Source organism: Anastrepha obliqua, chromosome 2 (assembly GCF_027943255.1).
Source record: "Anastrepha obliqua isolate idAnaObli1 chromosome 2, idAnaObli1_1.0, whole genome shotgun sequence".
Taxonomy (NCBI): domain Eukaryota; kingdom Metazoa; phylum Arthropoda; class Insecta; order Diptera; family Tephritidae; genus Anastrepha; species Anastrepha obliqua.
In genome coordinates, this window is record NC_072893.1 from 113,257,878 (window position 1) to 113,276,134 (window position 18,257).

At 34.4% G+C, this 18,257-nt stretch overlaps 1 protein-coding gene across 7 annotated transcripts in view; it reads right to left on the bottom strand.

Moving 5' to 3' along the window:
- Nucleotides 1-18,257, bottom strand: part of LOC129237509 (guanylate kinase) — a 231,153-nt gene that overhangs the window by 1,991 nt on the left and 210,905 nt on the right. Inside the window, exon 1 of one of the 7 annotated variants that reach the window (XM_054872309.1) lies at nucleotides 3,361-4,053. The exons of the other annotated variants lie outside the window; for them this stretch is intronic. The gene's annotated coding sequence lies outside the window, so the exon portion shown is untranslated. Of the gene's footprint in view, nucleotides 1-3,360; nucleotides 4,054-18,257 lie in introns of those variants that run through there. 7 annotated transcript variants of the gene reach the window in all.

Here is an 18,257-nt window from a genome sequence, read left to right on the forward strand (position 1 = left end):
GGAAAATCGAGTTTGCGGTGTAATGGAGAGTTACAATTATCAAGAAGGTGCTGATACCCAAACAGCCTTTATAAGCCTTCCCTACACGGGTTTATGATCGCCTTCTAGAAGCAAGGAAAAACTGTTTAGCCCGCCTCTGCCCTGAACTCGCCATTCTGTGTCGTCTAGATTCCATGTTTTCCCTGAGTTTGATAACTTTCTTTACGGAACCCATAACGGGTTTCCGATTCAGCTACAATCTTCGGCTTGAAATTCCTAAAAAATGGGCTTATACGTTATTTCCACCGCTGCTCAAAGTGCAATCAGATTAAAGGAGGTTTTTAGACGGTTAACGCCGTCTCTTTCTGAATTTCGTACAGATCTCCCTATCCACAAACTAGAGTTTGAGGGTCGCGCTATTTTTTCAAGTAAGCAGGATTGGGACGAGGGGGAAATCTGACGGCGCCAAGATGGAATCGGGAGTCGGAGCAATCAAAAATCTAAAAATGCCAAATACTGCTAGTGTTCTTCAGGCAGAAGTCTTTGCGATCATGAAGACTTGCAGAGTGCTTAGAGCCCTACAGTTCGTTCTATCATAGATAATTTCCTTCCCCGTAAGAAATCCAAGCTAGTTAAGAAATGTAAAATGGAACCATGTTCAACATTTTATTCAATTCCAACTCTCTCCCTCTCTCATCTGTGTTCACGAGAATAGAAACTTTAATGGAATTGAGATAACACACCAATTGGATAAGACAGGAGCCTCTCTGAAGGAATCTATAGTGGTGAGACAAAAACAGCTTAATTATTGACGACTGTCGTAACCGAATGGCTCAATATTCGGTAGAGCCTGGGTTCAAAACACGCTGTGGAAACGAAAAGCCAAATAATAGGAAAGGTATTTTCTAATAGTAGTCGTCTCTCGGCAGGCAGTAGCAAACCTCTGACTGATACCATTTCTTAAGCGAGCTCGCTTGGAGCGAGTGAGTCATTCGCTTGTAGCCGCCTTTAGTGATAACTGTACATTATAGTCACTGATGAGTCTTGTAGTAAATCATATGGAAGTGGCAGTTTAGCTCGCCTCAAAACAGCTGTTGGCTTGCTTGAAAAAGAGTATTTGACTGATGTTGGCAGTTGTGAGTGGATTGAGCTGCGAGTAAATGTAAGAAAAAGTTGTTTCTGGCCTCTCTCAGCCTATAGGTAGTCCCACTCATGATGTACAAAATGAAGAGGTGTAGTCAACATCAGACCGTTAACCGGGTCCTAGCGATTTTAAAGGCATCAGCTGATTTACTGACGTAACGTAATGGAGTTATGGCAAGAATGATAGAATACAAGATTGCGTCCATCAGAGAGGTGCAACAACACAGTGATCCTATCGAATTTGCTGAGAGCAAAGTAGTGGTACCACAATCGGCGCCACCTAATTATTCTCTCCATCGTGGGCTTATGGTAGCGGTTTGTTTACGAAAAATCGGAGACTGTGTTGGTGATATACGAAAAAAGCAAAGCAGCCAAAGCGCATTTACTTCGTTGCCATCTGAACAACGACTGATTGGACGAGTGTGGGAATGCGTGGGAAATGAGCGGGCAGAATTCTGCTGCCGAATCACCCAAGAATGATAGAAACAAGATTGCGCCCATCAGAGCGTACGTGACGTCACGTTTGCTGAGTTGTGCAGTATTGCCAACCATTTGCTCTTCGCAATAAATTTAGTGCTTTTTTATACCGAAAATGCGACAATTTTTAAGTTTGGTGTTTGTTTCTTTTTGTTTTTAATTTAAGGCTAGCGAAACTTTAGGTTAAAAAAAACTGTATTATTATACAAAAGAAGTTTAAAAAAGGCCACTCTGAGAAGATTGTAGTGCTAATGAAAATTTTTTTACTCCTATAAAATTTGATAATTTGAAAGTGCAAATTTAATTTTAATTCTAAGGCTATGCAAAAATATTAAATGCCCCTCTCTCAACTCTTCTTAAGATTGAAAACCTTTTTACACATTTTAAAAAGCCTTTGAATTTATTGAATGCGAATTAAAACCATAGAGGTGTAATCGTTTCTTCCGGTCATCAATCCTTAGTGAGACATAGAGCATCAAGAGGTGTATTCATAGTAAAAATAAGCAACAAAATACCAGAAAATACTAAAGAAACCATACTGACATTTTTACAAAAAGAGTACCTTATCTAGTTACATAACTTCAAATATAGCAAAAAAGTCGGTCCCTTAATAAAAGAGTCTCGCTTAACAAAAAAACTCATAAATTAAATTGTACATAAGCATAACACATTTATTTAAAAAAAACGCACATTCTACAGACAATTTGTCACGCATACAAAGTTCTTTAAGTAACACAATAAAAATTTCGTGTTTTATTTTCTTTAAATGGACATTTAGTGCGTTTTTATAACCAAAGCTAGGCAACTCTGCAGTAGCGAGAGAGAGATTTTACTGCCGAAAGCACAAGAACACCAACAACACCGGCAATCGCGGGCAATGCCACCAGATGTTAAAGAAAAGTAAAGCTAAATAAAACTGAGTGAATTATTTAAATTATTAAAAAATGTATATTTTACAAAATTATAAACATTACTTGTAATTAGAATAGGCTAGAAAAATGTCATGTGGAATGAACTAAAACTCCGAGACAAAAAAAAAAAAAATAAAAATAACAAAAAAAAATGCTAAATCAAGTTATGAAAATGGTAATCTGGCCATACTGGAGCTAAAATCACGTAACTAGTTGTCAAATTCGCTGAGCGCAAAGTAACGGGACCACGATGGGCGCCATCTCATTATTCTTTGCATCATGCGAATCACCGATATGACGTGGGAGTCGTGGTTACACTCTCAATTTTGCTTCGGCTGGCCAAACCTCGTAGTCTATCATCTCTGAGTGCTACTTACGAGTACATGGACTTTTTTACTCGAAACTACTCCTCCAAGTTGCCTCAAACTTTTGACTTAAGTGTTTAGTACAGTATAGGCTAAATGTATACGGACTTGCACATAGGTATACTCGTACACTACATGAATTTGGGCATATATGTATGTATGTGGATATCAGGCACCTAAAAATTTCTTAAAATATAGTTTCTTTGAATTCTATTTAAGCCACGTATTTTATGTGTTCGTAGAACAGAAAATTTTCAAATTTTGTGCATAAGTCAAAAGTCAACAAATTACCAATTATATTGCCGCATTTGACAAGGCTTAAAATGATTAAGCCTTAATAACTTTTTTCTGTTAGCTATGCAAATTTTGCAATTTTTCAACAACTCACAATTTGTTTACAATTTATAATAGACGACTTTTGAGCGCAGGCACCGAAAATATGGAATTGCAAAAAATAAAAAATAAATTTGAAAAACTAGTCTCACCGTTTGCTGCAATAATCCGATTTCACTCGAAATGCGTCTACCGCATGAAGTCAAGGTTGACTGCTTAGAAACCGTTAACTTGATTCTTAATTTTGGTTTTGTATTTCCTTTAAGTTTTGGGCATTCGTTTTGCGTTTGCTTTTGCCCCACACTAACGGAACTATTGCGCAATAGTAAGGCGTCTAGAATCACTTGAAAATAAATACAATTTTTTTTTCGGAGCGATAAGTAGGTGCTGATTTGATTTCACTTGTCGTGAGTTGCTTTTGCCTGGGTGGCTCAGTGGTTAGTTCATCAGTTGGTCGCTTATTGCACGCATTGCGATGAACGGCTTGCAATTTGTTTGCTTGCAAAGAACTGGAACTGGTTGCATTGGACGCAAGCTGCCTTCTTAATACGTATTCGCTTTTGCATTCGCTTGTAATATAAACTTGTTTGCAGAATATTTAATTCGAATCATATGAATTGGATTACGTAATGGGCAGCGCACTTTTTATGTTGATCAAAGAATTCAATTACATCCAATGCAAATATTTTATTAATAGAAGTTGTAATTGAGTTGTTGAATAATATTGTAAATAGCCACAAATCAATGTCTAATGAGGTTTGGTAAAGAATTCTCTGGATTCTGAGATATGTAAATGAAAGGTGTTTATTTTTAAAAATTCTATTCACTGTGAAATAGTTAGCAGTACTAGTTTCACGAAAGTATATTTCTGTTAAAGTACATTTTTCATAACCTACATCGGAAGTTGGCAAAGCTTACTCGTACGAACAGTGAGCTCATCGCACGTATTCGTACGCTCGCACACCCAATCAGTCGTTACTCAGACGGCAACAAAGCAAGATTGATAGTGGTGCTGCTGATTTTTTGCTATATTACCGACGCAATCTCAGTTATTGTGCGCTCACCTATACAATTCCACTTTCAATTTTGCCGACCTCTGATCTAAATGTAATGTAAGTTGGTTCGGCGCTATTTCTCATATTGACTCTTCGGAAAATCGTGTGCATACTATACGTAAGAGAAAATTCTATATATGTATGTACATTAGGGTCATGCTAGTTTGGTAGCGATAAAACATGCAGATTTATCAGACTTTCAACACAGTTCCTTTACTATGAGTAGTGTTCGTTAGAGATAGTTCAATGGCAATGGAATTGTTTTGTATGTCTTAGGTTAAGTTTGACGCGTTGCTACTAAAAACGTTACTTGGTTAGTCACACATAGGTGTTTAGACCGCCAAGCTGATCCCCCAGAAGTGTTAAAGACATTTTCAAGAAACCAAAACTTGTTTATTTCAAACGCATGTTAACCTTTTGGGGAATTCAGCTAACCTATCTAGCGAGATGGGATGTAGACTGGGTAATTAATACCTAGAAAATTGAAGTGTGTTTTTCGCTCTGCTGAAAATTTATTCATGGAGTCTTGAATATATTTTTGCAGCAGCTAAAACTCCAAATCTTGCACAAGGCTTCTGTGTTCCTTTAGTAATCCCATGAATAACAAAACATCAATTTTGGTAAGAGTTTATCATATCAATTTTATTTAGCTCCTATGTTCTTCATCTTGGATTGTTGAAGTGGAAAACTGCCAGTAATTTGTTAAGAAGAAATTTTTAAACTCTGTTATTTATATTGAAAATTAGTCAATATAAGAACTTTCGTTACCACAGTGATATAGTTAATTGGGCGATTCTATGCCAACTAATCCAAGTATTTTGGACAATGTTGTCAAATTCTTTAAAACTTGTTTTGTTTTCATGCCTAATAATTAATATTTTGAATAGCCTTGGAGAAGGATTTGGCTTTACTTGGTGTGTATAACTGGCGCCGGTTAGCACGAGAAATAAACGGCGCGCGCTTTGTTAAGCTCGGCGAAAATCGCTAAAGCTGTTATCGCGCTAATCATAAAGAAGAATCAGAATAAGAAGAAGAACAAGAAGAACAAGAATTTATATATATGTATAAGAAGTAATATAAGAGTAAGCTGGAAACGTTTTAATTTTTTTTTTAATTTTCAGATATGATTCATGTTGAAAATTGTGGTAGAGTTTTTTGAAATAAAATACCTTCATTTCTTTTCAATATTTTTCCAACATTTTTTTTTTTTTAGCACAAAATATACTTTTAAAACATTTCAAATTGTTTAGCATAAAATATACTTTCAAATTTTTTTTAGTTTTTTAGCAAAAAAAATATACTTTTAATTTTCTTTTTAATTTTTAAAATTTTTTAGCATTAAATAAATTTAAAATATTTTTTTTTGTTTTTAGCACAAAATATACTTTTAAAACATACTTTTCAATTTTTTTATTTCTTAGCATGAAATATAAATTTAAAATGAATTTGCACTTCTTGTCTTTGAAAAAAGTATTGAGTATCGATTAAATATAGGTAGAAAGCGTGAAGCACGCACGAGTATTAATAAAAATCGGTTTAAGTGGCGAAAAATCAGTTTGATTTCAAAATAATAAATTTAAATATTAAATTTTTGTAAATATTAGATATTTTAATTAAATAAGTAATATTTGTAATTTAACACTTTTATTAAGTACTTAAATTCTGCAATGAAAAACTAGGTGGCAACTCTAATCAGAAATATTTCCCAATTGAGGCTATAAGTAACTATAAATAATTTTTATTATACATTTGTTTTGCATTGTTTTACTTTGATTTACTTAATATTTTCGAAATAAAAATAGTTGTCGACCTAAAATTACGCTCCAGTTAAAGCTTTATGAAAATCTTTCGTTCGATAGTTCTATTGTTGCACTGTATGTTACTGCTTTCATTAATTATCTTGTTCAACCTTTTAGTTGTATAAAAAACTGCTTTGGCAACGCTATTCTGAAATAATACTGTATTAAACACCTGCGTTATTTATCTTTCATCCTTTATTGTGAGCTTTACTTGAATTTTTTTATTTTATACCAGAATTATTCTGTGTATAAAGAAAGGCGGCAATCTTGTTCAAAAGTATATACCAATTAAATTTTTTAGAATATTTTATTATTTTCATTTTGTTACTTTGAATGTTGACTCTTTGACTCCTTTATTAATGAGTGAGTTACATTTTTTATAGTAAAAATGGGTGCTAACCCCATCGAGAGCTAGTTCTGGAATATAGCTGCTTTACGTACCTTTCATTTAATGTCTTTATTCCATTAATTTTTTTATTAAAAAGGGCTGGCAACCCTATCCAGAACTAGTTCTGAAATATAGCTGCTTTACGTACCTTTCCTTTAATATTTTTTTAGCTTTAATTTTTTTTATTAAAAAGGGCTGGCAACCCTATCCAGAACTAGTTATGAAATATAGCTGCTTTACGTACCTTTCGTTTATTATCTATATGGAAGATATGAATTAAATTATTTTGATTTATTCTCAAACTATTCTATACTAAAGGTGACAACCTTATTCAAAATTACACTCCAGTTAAATTTTTGTTGAAAATATGCTTTCTGTTGCCTTTATTGTTACAACGTATGTTAAATTTCTCATTAAATTATTAGTTAAATTTTTTACTAAAAAAATTGTTGACAACCCTATTCGGAAATGGTTTTGGATTAAAGCTGCCTTAAGTATCTTCTGCCTAGTACCAATATTTATGCGATATTTTATTATTATTATATTTTTTTCGTATTAAAACTAGGTGGCAACTTTATTCAAAATTATACTGAAGTGAAATGTTTTAATGTTAATGTTAATGTTTTTAAATGTTAATTATTTAAAATTTTTGTTAACAAAAAGTAAGTGGTAACCCTATTCAGCTACACATACAAATACTAATTAAAATTGTAAATACATTAAATATACTCGTATTACTCTTCATATACATATACAGTAGATTCTGTTTTTATGCGGCCTGCATCACCGTACAGATCAGACGTGTACATTTCCTCAAGTGGCGGAAGTGATTTTACGCCAAATCCTAAACGAATGCGCAACATGCGGGTATTGTCTGAATTTATTTCTGATGATGTAAATTTATTTTTCGATTCTAACGTTTCTTAAATAAAGATATAATTTTCAAAAATACAATTTTTTGTTTATGCGATTTTATTTAATTATTTCAGATTCATGCGGTCTATGGAACGTATCTATAGTTATAATATGGAACTAGTACCCTTTTTATGCGATTTTATTACATTATTTCAGATTTATGCGGTTCTTAGCACTTTTAAAACGTATCTATAGTTTTACTATAGAACTGGTGGCTTTTTTTATGCTGTTTCTTGCGGAACGTATAGGTATACCGCATAAAAACAGAATCTACTGTATACTCATACTGAAATGAGGAATCGAATAGAAACGCAGAACAGCCTGTGAAGCTGTTCCAAACATTTCAATCGAATATTTTATTACATCGTAGCTTATTAAATACAAGAGGCCCATAAAAATTTTAAATTAAATTAAATTCGAGACTCTTTTTAAACGTACTGATTCCAATTCTGAACAAAAAGTGCTAAAATTACGATTATTGGCTATTGTTGGGCTCAAGAAATATCATGAAATATTTTCGTTTTGTGACAACAGCATTTCAAAGTACAACTCTTCAATTTCTCAATACACTTTAATAAGCGCAAACGTCTTTATTTGTCTCTAAGCTACTAGTTACTTGTGTTTTAATTTGCAACGTTGGATCTGTATGAAATGGCTCACAAAAAGCACAAGTAACAGCAAGTAAAATTAACAGAGGTTCTCTCTAAGAAAATTTAATTTTTTGTAAGGTATTAAAGAGAGTTCAAAAGGTGGAAGAGATAGTACTTCCATTTAGTTTAAGGGCCTTTATTAGAAAAATTAGGGCATGATATTACATAACCTCAAATAAAGCAAAAAATCGTACGTTATGCGCTTTCTGCCAGAATTTCTCAAAAGCGAGACATCCAGGTGCTATTCTGGGTTAAAATTCGTATTCGAAATGTAAAAAAACCTTCGACAAATTGTAACCTGGTTTTTGGTTTAGAAGGTCATCAAATTTTGACGACTTGTGTTTACATGTTTTGTACAGAAAATTACGTGGCAACTCTTCTAAGTTCCTCATAAAAACCATTTGCTGTTCGTAGTCGACTTGAAAATGTAGGTTCCTCCGGAACTACATCAGGACGCACGCCACAAATAGGAGGAGGAGCTCGGCCAAACACGTAACAGAAGTGTACGCACTAATTACCTATTTATTTTTATTTTTTTAACTATAATATTTTAATAGATTACCCTATCGGAAGGTGCAACTTCTCTCCCCAATTGGCCCATATCTCCATAATACTTGGAAAAAATATGTTTTAGCATTTAATCGGCTCTACTAAAAATTAAACTTGAACCAGAGCAGCAGAATACATAGTCACAATTAAACAATACATTTTAAGTACATTTTTTTATATACTCAGTGCTACATTTTTCGCAAAAAAGTTTCCATAAATATTTATCGCTTTACGTAATCCAATTAATAACACTCAATCCACATTTTTTTAATTCTCAAATCGTCATAGCTCTTTTACACGGAATAATAAACCAGTTTATGATATAATTTTTTTTACGTTTCTGGTTAATTAATCATTTTTAATGAGCGTTTAATGATTGTTTGGTGTTTTTGTAAGCAATTCATTGAAATATAAAACTTTATTGAGTTACATACCAGAGAAAGATAAAATATTTTGAATACCTAGAACTGCTAGAATTAATGAACAAATGCCATCTGTTTGCCTTAAATTTATCACAAGAAATTCATAGCGCCCCTTGCAAGTGCAGGAAAGGAAAGAAATATTTGCCAACTCTTGAACAAGTGCAATATAAAAAAAATATATAAATAGTTTATGGGAATTGAATGGCACAATAAACCTCCAGAAGACAATGTTGCTACGGAATGCGGATCAAGTGAGAAATGGATATTACTCATGTACGCATTTAATTGGCAGTAAAATTTTTGTTTAATAATGGAACGGAAATAATTTAAACAAGAAAAGGGCTGTCTCAGTTCGAGAAGAATTGGTTTTTGCTCTAGTGAAATATAAATATTTAGCGCAGCTGCTTTTGAGAAAAAACTTATATCGCATAACAAATAGTTAACTTCCAGAGGTTTACTATATTTTAAGTTGTTTCTAATAACTCGCTGTTTTTGTAGGCCAGTGCCTAATTTAAGCAGCGCGGAGGTTAAAGTAAATGGTAGACAAGGATGATAGATTACCAGGTTTGGGCAATCTGCTGTCATGAACCCGGGGACTTCAGTTAATCAGCTGATTCTTAAAAATTCGCTGAGAGTTGGTTAACGATCTGATCTTGGCCACACCTTCTGAATTTTTTCACCATGGGGGTAGAGTATAGAGCCTAAGACTTCAAAGCTTGACTATGGCTGCAATTTTAACGTCCACTTCCACTGGGAACAGACCGTACTGTACTTAAGATAGCTACGGGTAGCTTTCTAATGCTTTCCGAACATCAACTTTTTATGCTTCAAATGACGAGCCTACTCAAGAAATTATTTTGGTGACCTTTATCTATGTAAAACTACAGAGGTATCACCCTTATCAGCATCCCATCAAAAATTGTGTCTAAGCTACTACTAAACAGAATGCAAACACACCTCGAACATTCTTTGCGTAAACAACAAGCCGGTTTTCGCTCAAACAGATCGAGCTCTGACCTCATTGTCACGCTTCGTATTGTTCTGGTGCAAATTCAAAACTGCAATCAAATATTCACGTCTGCTTTGTTAACTTTAACACTGAATTTGACACCATCTACAGAAACTCTATTTGGAACTCGCTTCGCGCTAAAGATATTTCGGAAAAATTAATTAACATCATCAAGGCACACTACGGAGTTTTTGAATGCAAAGTTTTGTACAACAAACAAGGCTGTCTCATAACTACGTAGCTGTTTCTCAAAGCCCTAACGGGCAAGTGGGGTATAGTCTAGAACTTTCACGAGCATCCAGAAGAACTGGGTTACGCTGATGGCATCGCCTTCTTGCAAAATAAAAGCGTACGAAAGCGAAGTTGGCCTTAAAATAAATGCAAATAAAACTGAATTCATCTCGAGCTGCTTGGAGTATAATGTCCCACATTTCATCGTAGACAGAAGGGAAATCAATCACAAGAAGGCTTTTTGTTATCTCGCCAGCAAAACAACACAAACCAGGTGAAACGTCAGAGGACAGTGTAAATCGAATAAGAAAAGTCCTTGGTGCTTTTGCATAATTAAACACGATATGATATCCAAAATCCTTATCAGTGAAGACCAAACTGAAGATCCAGTTCTAATCTAAAATTCGTGATACTATATGGTGGCGAGTCTTCATTAACTTTCTTTTGGCGCTACGCTCCAGCCGGAGTTAAAGGATATTATATTAGTTTGGGGAAAAATAAATCCATTATTATTGGTAAGCCGCTAGCAGCTAGGACGATGTTGTAGGAACCAATCTAGCGTTCCCACGACAGTTGTTTCTACGCTTTCGGAATCACCCGGATTCATATCCAGTCAAGGATTGTCCCTCCAGCAGCATTCTCCGAATATTTGTGGCGAATGTTTATGCTGCCAATAACATCTATATTTGCCAGAAGCCTAACAGCATTCTATGACTAGCCATGACAAAATCGATCTCGCTCAATGAATTCAATGGAGGTTTTGAAATACGCTCACCAACTAGTGGATTGGACGAACTATCGACAGGGAATAATAAACGACATACCTTCTAGCTCGAGCTGCCACCGTAGCCGAGTGGGTTCGTGCATGACTATCAGTGCACAAATGCGAAATTCCGTACACGAAACATCAATGAATATAAAAAGTATTTTCCTATAGCAATTGCTCCTGGGTAGACCATGACAAACCTCAGAGTGTACTTTTGTTTTGAAAGAGCTTCTCATTAAAAACTAAACGGAGGCGGTGTAAAACTATAGGTCGCTTAATTTATGGAGAACACCATAAACATCACAAATAGGAAGACGAGCTCGATGAAATATACTAAAATGATGTAAGCGTCAATTATATATAAAGTATAACGCCTGATTGTCTGAAATGGCTCCTGACACATCTAAATTTTGTCTAGAGTAAGGGAATACTCCGCACGATATCATCTTAATCCAATTCATCTAACACTCATTTACCAAATATCCCGCCAGATAGCGCTGTGGTCGGGGTAGTTGGAAAAATAGATATACTATGGTTCGAGTTCTTGAACTAAGAAGGGTTTTTATTAAGCCGAATGTTTTATTGGTACGTTGCCTGTATGTATAGACTCAAAATATTATTATTATTATTTTAGAGTTCAAGGATCGGATTAAGCAAAAAGAATAAAAATCAAGCTACTTAGGACACATCCCATTCAAGGCAATCATATCCCAATCAAGAAAACAAGCAAATTTTTAACGAAAAATAAAATTTCATTCCGGCCATGCAAAACCAAAGCAATTACATTTCAGAGTCAAAGCCGGCGCGAGGAACATCTATTATTTTATATTTTTGAATTTTATCCACTATGCATTTTGGGCAGCTCAAAAATTTCTCATACCACCAATTTCCCAATGTGCTGGCAGCGTCAATTAAGCGGAAGCGACACACGCGACAAAAACACGTAAGAAAATATGAGAAAATTAATAAAAAATAGTTTCATAAATAAAATACGAATGGCTATACAAACTTGTTGCTAGCACTGAAAGGTAAAACTTTTTTCTAAAAGCCGCTTTTATTTCCATTAAAAATCGTTTCCTTTACAATTTAATGTGCAGAAATTTCATTATTTTTTTATTAAAACAAATTATCTTAATTTTTCATTTTGCAAAATTCAAATTTCCTTTCACCACTTGCGTGTGGCAGACCGACAGTGGCAGCATAAAAGCAACATGACAGCTGGCTGTGATGACGTTTGATGGATGTGCTTGTGGGTGCCGGCAGCTAAATTGCAACTTTTTAGGTTTTCTAGTGTGGAGATTTTCAACGACTTCAACATTTTCACTTGCGCTTTCGTTTGATTAGGTGAGTGGTTTTTTTTTTGGTAAACAAATTTTAAAATTAGTAAAAGTTGATTGGGAATTTTGTGCAAAAATTTGCATGCTATGCGCGATGAAAAGGCAACGAGCTATTTGGTTATATTAAATGATTGCTTCTAACTATTTGTTATTTTGTAATCTCTTCATTTCTATGAGCTCTAGTCAAATATTGCAATAAATAAGCAAAGCATCAACGAAAGACAGATATTCGTACGGAGCTGTGCCATAGCTAACCGAGAGCCGACCGCTCTCACGCACGCGCACACTTTTTACGCTTCAACAGCTTGTATGTTCATTATTACATCCTCTTGCGGGTTGTGTGCTCGTTTAATTACCTGTTAATGAATTGACACTTCCACCGCGAGTGAGTCATACAGATAAACGACTTCTTTGACCAACAGCCGTTTCATTATTTCATTGCAAATAACATTTTTCTCATTTTTTATCCAATTAAAAGCCCTTTTTGCTCTGTTTTCCCACTAAAATCACTTAAGCGCTGAGTGAAGTGAAGCACCATCACCAGGAAGTGCCGCAGTACAACATCATTCGCTAACACAAAACCGACAAATTACTACCTTTCCGCAAAGTAAAGTGAAAATAAATAATAATTAAAGTACTGCCAACAAAATTATTGAACACTAGTGGCTATAAGCACAAACGCAGCCTATCAGCCAGCGCAGGATTAGAACTGTTAAATTTACACAACCGCCAATTAAGCATTCCATTGATAGAAAAAAAACGACTGCGGCTTAAGAAAGTTTTCAATTCTAACTAACTGTGTTTTTGCCGGGCTGGAGCCGCCTGTTTCCGTTTTTAGCAGCGCTAAATAAGCCTGAAGAGCAAGGCGTGGTGACGGCACTTGACCGATACTGTAAGTATAGAAGTTAAGCGGCTTAGGTGTACATTCAATATGCTTAGCGCTGATCTGCTCTTTAAGCTACAAATAGTAATGGAGTTGTTGTTCTTTGTACATTGTTTTCTTTTTTTTGTGTTTTTGCTATTATTGTTTTTCTTGTTACAATAGCTGTAGTTTATGTGCAGATCTTCTATTAACTGCTCTTGCTTAAACCGAGTTGAGTTAGAGTTCACGTTGTGTGTGTGTGTGCGTGGTTGTGTTTGCGTTTAGTGCATAGCATTGTGAGGTCAATTCGGTTTGAGTCAAGCAGTGAAGTGTTCAGTGCGTGGAGTTCATAATACTTGGTAAATGTTAATTGCAATTTATGTAGGCCTTTTCCGGTTAACATAAATGTTATGCATTACAGTCGCTCTGTTTTTAATAGACTTGGGTGCCTGGCGGCGGCGGTAATGGAAATTAGTAAGCAAAGGTGATTAGAAATCAATTTGAAAACAGACGAAATATGTATTATTAATTATGCTTTTTTACATTTATTTAGTAAAATACAATATGCATGCAATTCAAGCGCTGTTGGCTGCAATTCTTGCTATATGTCGACGCCTGAAATGCAAAAAGCCATTAACTAATAAAAAATCTAAAAATCACTGTTTTATTTACTATGATGCTTTTCAACGACTTATAAGTAAAAGCAATTAAAATTAAAACTTCTTAAGTGGTAAGTCTACTTTGGCAACTTATGAAAAATTAATAAAAAAGGGCTTCCTATAAAAATTACTTTTAATTATATAATATTTTTAGCTTCTCCCGTACACAAATTTTTTGTTAGTTGCGGATTTACACATTTCCGGTGACGATATGCGTGTTTGGTAAATAGTAATACACTGGCTAAAATTTCGCTGCGGACTTCCGTTGTACCTATAAGCGGTCTGAAACTAAGAGTGAAGAAGTGTAGGCGTGTAAGAGCAAATGCCATAATTGTAAGCAAAAAATTCCCAATAGAAAACACTCAAATTAGCTGCTCTGCTCAATATGCCTTCAAAAATATTTTTCAAGTTGTAAATTAGTAATTAGGCTGCTTCTACAGATCGATATGACTCAAAGTACAAAACCAGAAAAGTACATTGGCGTTTATATAGATAGGTAGGTGAGTGAAATGGTTGAAGTACCAGTTTGGTACTCCTCAAGTACCGCTAAAGCGCCGTTTTGGTACCATTATGATCCTCCAACAGACAACCAGCCAGAGCTGATGATGTAACAGAGAAGATTGATGGGATTAAGGTTAAAGCACTATCTCAGGCTGTCGAAGAAAGGAGCACCCAGTGGTCTTTATCGTATGGCTGCCAAACCTGGACATTTACAGAGAAAGTGCTCAACAGTCTCTTTCTCTTAAAAGTCACCATAGCTTCAACAAAGTGGGTTGAATGGTAAACTTAGTCCTTTCGCGTGTGTGCCGATCATCCAATGCCCGACAAGTACAGCTACGAGTTTGGAAATTGAATAGCGTGGAGTCGCCAGGACTGTCTGAATCCTTTGTTTATTGTGCTGGGGCCACGGGGTTTTCGAAATAGCACATTAAGGAATGGCGTTCTATCTTTTTTTGCGCTTTCCTGAAAAATAAGTTGTGATATTTCATTTTAGTCAGGGGGATGCCGATGGAGGGAGACCTCTGAATTGTGATAAGAAGTAAATTGTGAAATAAATTTAATAAAATTGAGATTTATTAGTGTCGAAAATTATGGTATGAATTTTTTAAAATCAAATATTATCGGGTCTTTTTAACATTTTTATGAATTATTTTCTATTTTTTTGGATGAAATATACTTATATATAATAAAATATTTTTTTTAATTTTTTATATTTCTTTGTTCAAAATTATTAAGAAAAAAAAAACTAAAATTGGAGAAATAGAAGTAGATTTTTTCTTGTGTTTTGAAAAGTTCGTAGCCAATATGTGGTTTTTTGAGACTATTTAAATTTGGGAAAATTGTTTTTTTTTTTGGGATCATAAATTTAATTTTTCGAAATATCTATCAACGACCATCTTACTACTTTTGGGGTTAAACTCAAATGGAGTGCAAATATAATTTTGTGGTAGATTTTTTCTTTTTGTGTTTTGAAAAATTTTAATTCAATATATATTTGGAATGTTAGTCGGGCCTATATCCTGCATAGGAAGTTTCCCTGCCTATGAGTGACTGTTCTGTCAATTTCAGTTTATCTGTTTTGGAGATTAGCTTTTACAAGCAGACAAAGTTTAAAAAAAAATCTTATTTTCATATTTGAAAAATATATTAGGCAATATATGTTTTGAATATTAACCGAATCAGTCCATATATGTAGTTTTTGGAAATACATTCACGTCAGCGCCATCCGGAGAGTAACATTTTCGGCATAAAAAATTAGCCTATATCCTGCTAAGAAAGTTTTTCTACCTACCAGTAAAAGTTTTGTCAATCAATGTAATTTTTAGAAAAGTTTCGACGACAGCGCCTCCTGTGGAGTAATATTTTTGACATAAAAAATACCCTATATCCTGCTTAGGGAGTTTTTCTAGCTAGCAGTGGCAGTTTTGCAAACTTCCTGTTCATCTGTTTTGGAGATTAGCGCTTACAAGTGGCGCATACACCCTTTTTTAGTGTTTGGCCGAGATCCTCCTCCTATTTGTGGTGTGCGTCTTGATGTTGTTCCACAAATGGAGGGACCTACAGTTTCAAGCCGACTCTGAACGGCAGGTATTTTCGAATTGTTTAATTGGTGCGATTTTTCGAAAAGTTTTGACGCTAGCACCATCTGGGGAGTAACATTTTCTGCATAAAAAATAGGCCATATCCGGCAAAGAAAGTTGTTTTACCTATCAGTAAAAGTTTTGCTAATTTTAGTTTATCTGTTTTGGAGATTAGCGCTTACAAGCAGACAAAGTTTTTAAAAATGGTCATGTTTTATTCGGAATTTCTACTCGAGCACCAACGTACGTAGTAATAAATGTTTCGAACACGAGTCGAATTGGTATGTTAATACCATTTTTAGAAAAGTTTCGATGCTAGCGCCACCTGGAGTGTAACATTTTCGACATAAAAAATAGCCTATATCCTGCATAGAGAGTCTCTAAGCCGACTCGCACAAAAGCCTAACCTAACCCTTCAATGTTAGGCAGATCGTACTTCTTTTTCCATTTGACGTTGGCAACTTAATATTTTTTCCACAAGAGGCCTACAACTTTAACCCACCTCCGAAAATACGATTTTTTATGTCGGAAATAAAAAGCTTTGCCATTAACCGTTGAGATGCAATCGCTTTTAGAAAAAATCTGTGTGAAGCTATATGTATACCAGTCACTTATGAATATACTTATATATGTAAGACGCCATCAGTGGCAGTTAAGTCATCAGTAGAGCAAATTATTTAGTTTATTATTAAAATTCAAGACCCACTAACACATTTTCTCATATCGCTTTGCGCTATTGTCGTCTAATGATTTTTAAACACATTTTTATGAAGTTTATTTTTAGTTTTATTGCTGCGCGCTTTTATATATGAATGTGTGACTGTGGCATTTTTATTGCGCTGTGGCTTATTATTGTTGAAAAATTACATGGTTAAAAACAGAAAACAAAAGAATTTTATACAAAAACGCATTTTAGCTAACTAATTTGCATCAAAATGTTTTTTAAATCTACAACAAGGAATTATGAAAAAACAAATAATTTAAAAACAATAAAAAATTAAATAAATTAAAAATAATTTTAAAAGATAAAAATTACTTTGGGTCTTTATCTAGCGGAATTTAAAGGTTAGCATTAATTACTCTGAAGGCATATCCATTTAAAAAGTTGCCGCCCGCTAATGTTAAGTTGATCAATCGACAAGGTGATTGAAAAATCAAAAACAAAAGACTGAACCTTCGCACGGTGAACCGAGTTGGCGGTGACATAGTGAACATAAAAGGGGATGGCGTGCATATTTTAGAAATATATGTGAATATCTATACCTAAATGTTACAAATGTTACAGCTGCATATGCACATAAAGGTGGCTCTCCAAAAATTCGATTTATACTTTATACTTAAAGACTTGCAGGAAAATATTTTACTTATTTATTTATTTTATGAAATCCGACTAGATTTACAGGTTTATTAAAAAAAAAAAACTTAAGAACTAAAATTAAATAAATAGTTGAGTTGATAAATAATAAGACTCAGTAAGTGACTTAAACAGAGGCCTTGGCAACGGAAAATCAAGATCAAGACTTCTAGAAATCCGAATAAACCCTTCAAGTTCTCTTGCAAGAAAGGCGGAATTGAGGTAATTCGATCTGAGAACTTCAATATAAAATGGATTTCGAGAGCGAAGTACAATGGTCCCGGATAATATTTCGTATATAAACACTAAGCTTTGAACGAGTCGTCGGAACTCAAGTGATAAGACATTGATAAACCTGCGCCTAGCACTGTAGTAGAGCAAGGGACTAACAAAGTGAAGAAGATGAAGAGCAAAACATGGAAACTTCCGTTGAACTTTTTCAAATCTAAGAATATGAGCAATACTCCAACTTCGAATGGGCTAAAGCATTCAATTTTCCTAGTATGATATATTGGTCTCTGAAATCATAATCAGGGGTCGTCAAAAAGCTAAGTTGGCATATGTTAAATTTCTATGCCGAATAATAGAGTTAATATGGAAAAATATCACGAATTTCATTGACGGAGAAAAGAGTTACATTTCAAACATAATTAGTTGAGGAAAGAGGATGCAAGGACTTTGAAAACGTCATGTGATAACATTTACTAGTATTTAGGACATATTTTGTTTTGCTGAGCTCAAACATTCAGAGCATTTATTTAAGTCTTCTTGCAATAACAATCTATCCGATGGACAGGAGATTCTGCGAAAAAGTTTCAAATAATCTGCAAAGGGTAACGATCAACGTCATTAATGAAAAGTATAAATAAAATAGGACCAAGAAGACCTACCTTATGGTACTTCAGAAGCAAGGTGGTATTCAAATTTATGAGATTTAGTATCCCCAATTTCTACAAACGAGATTCAATTTGA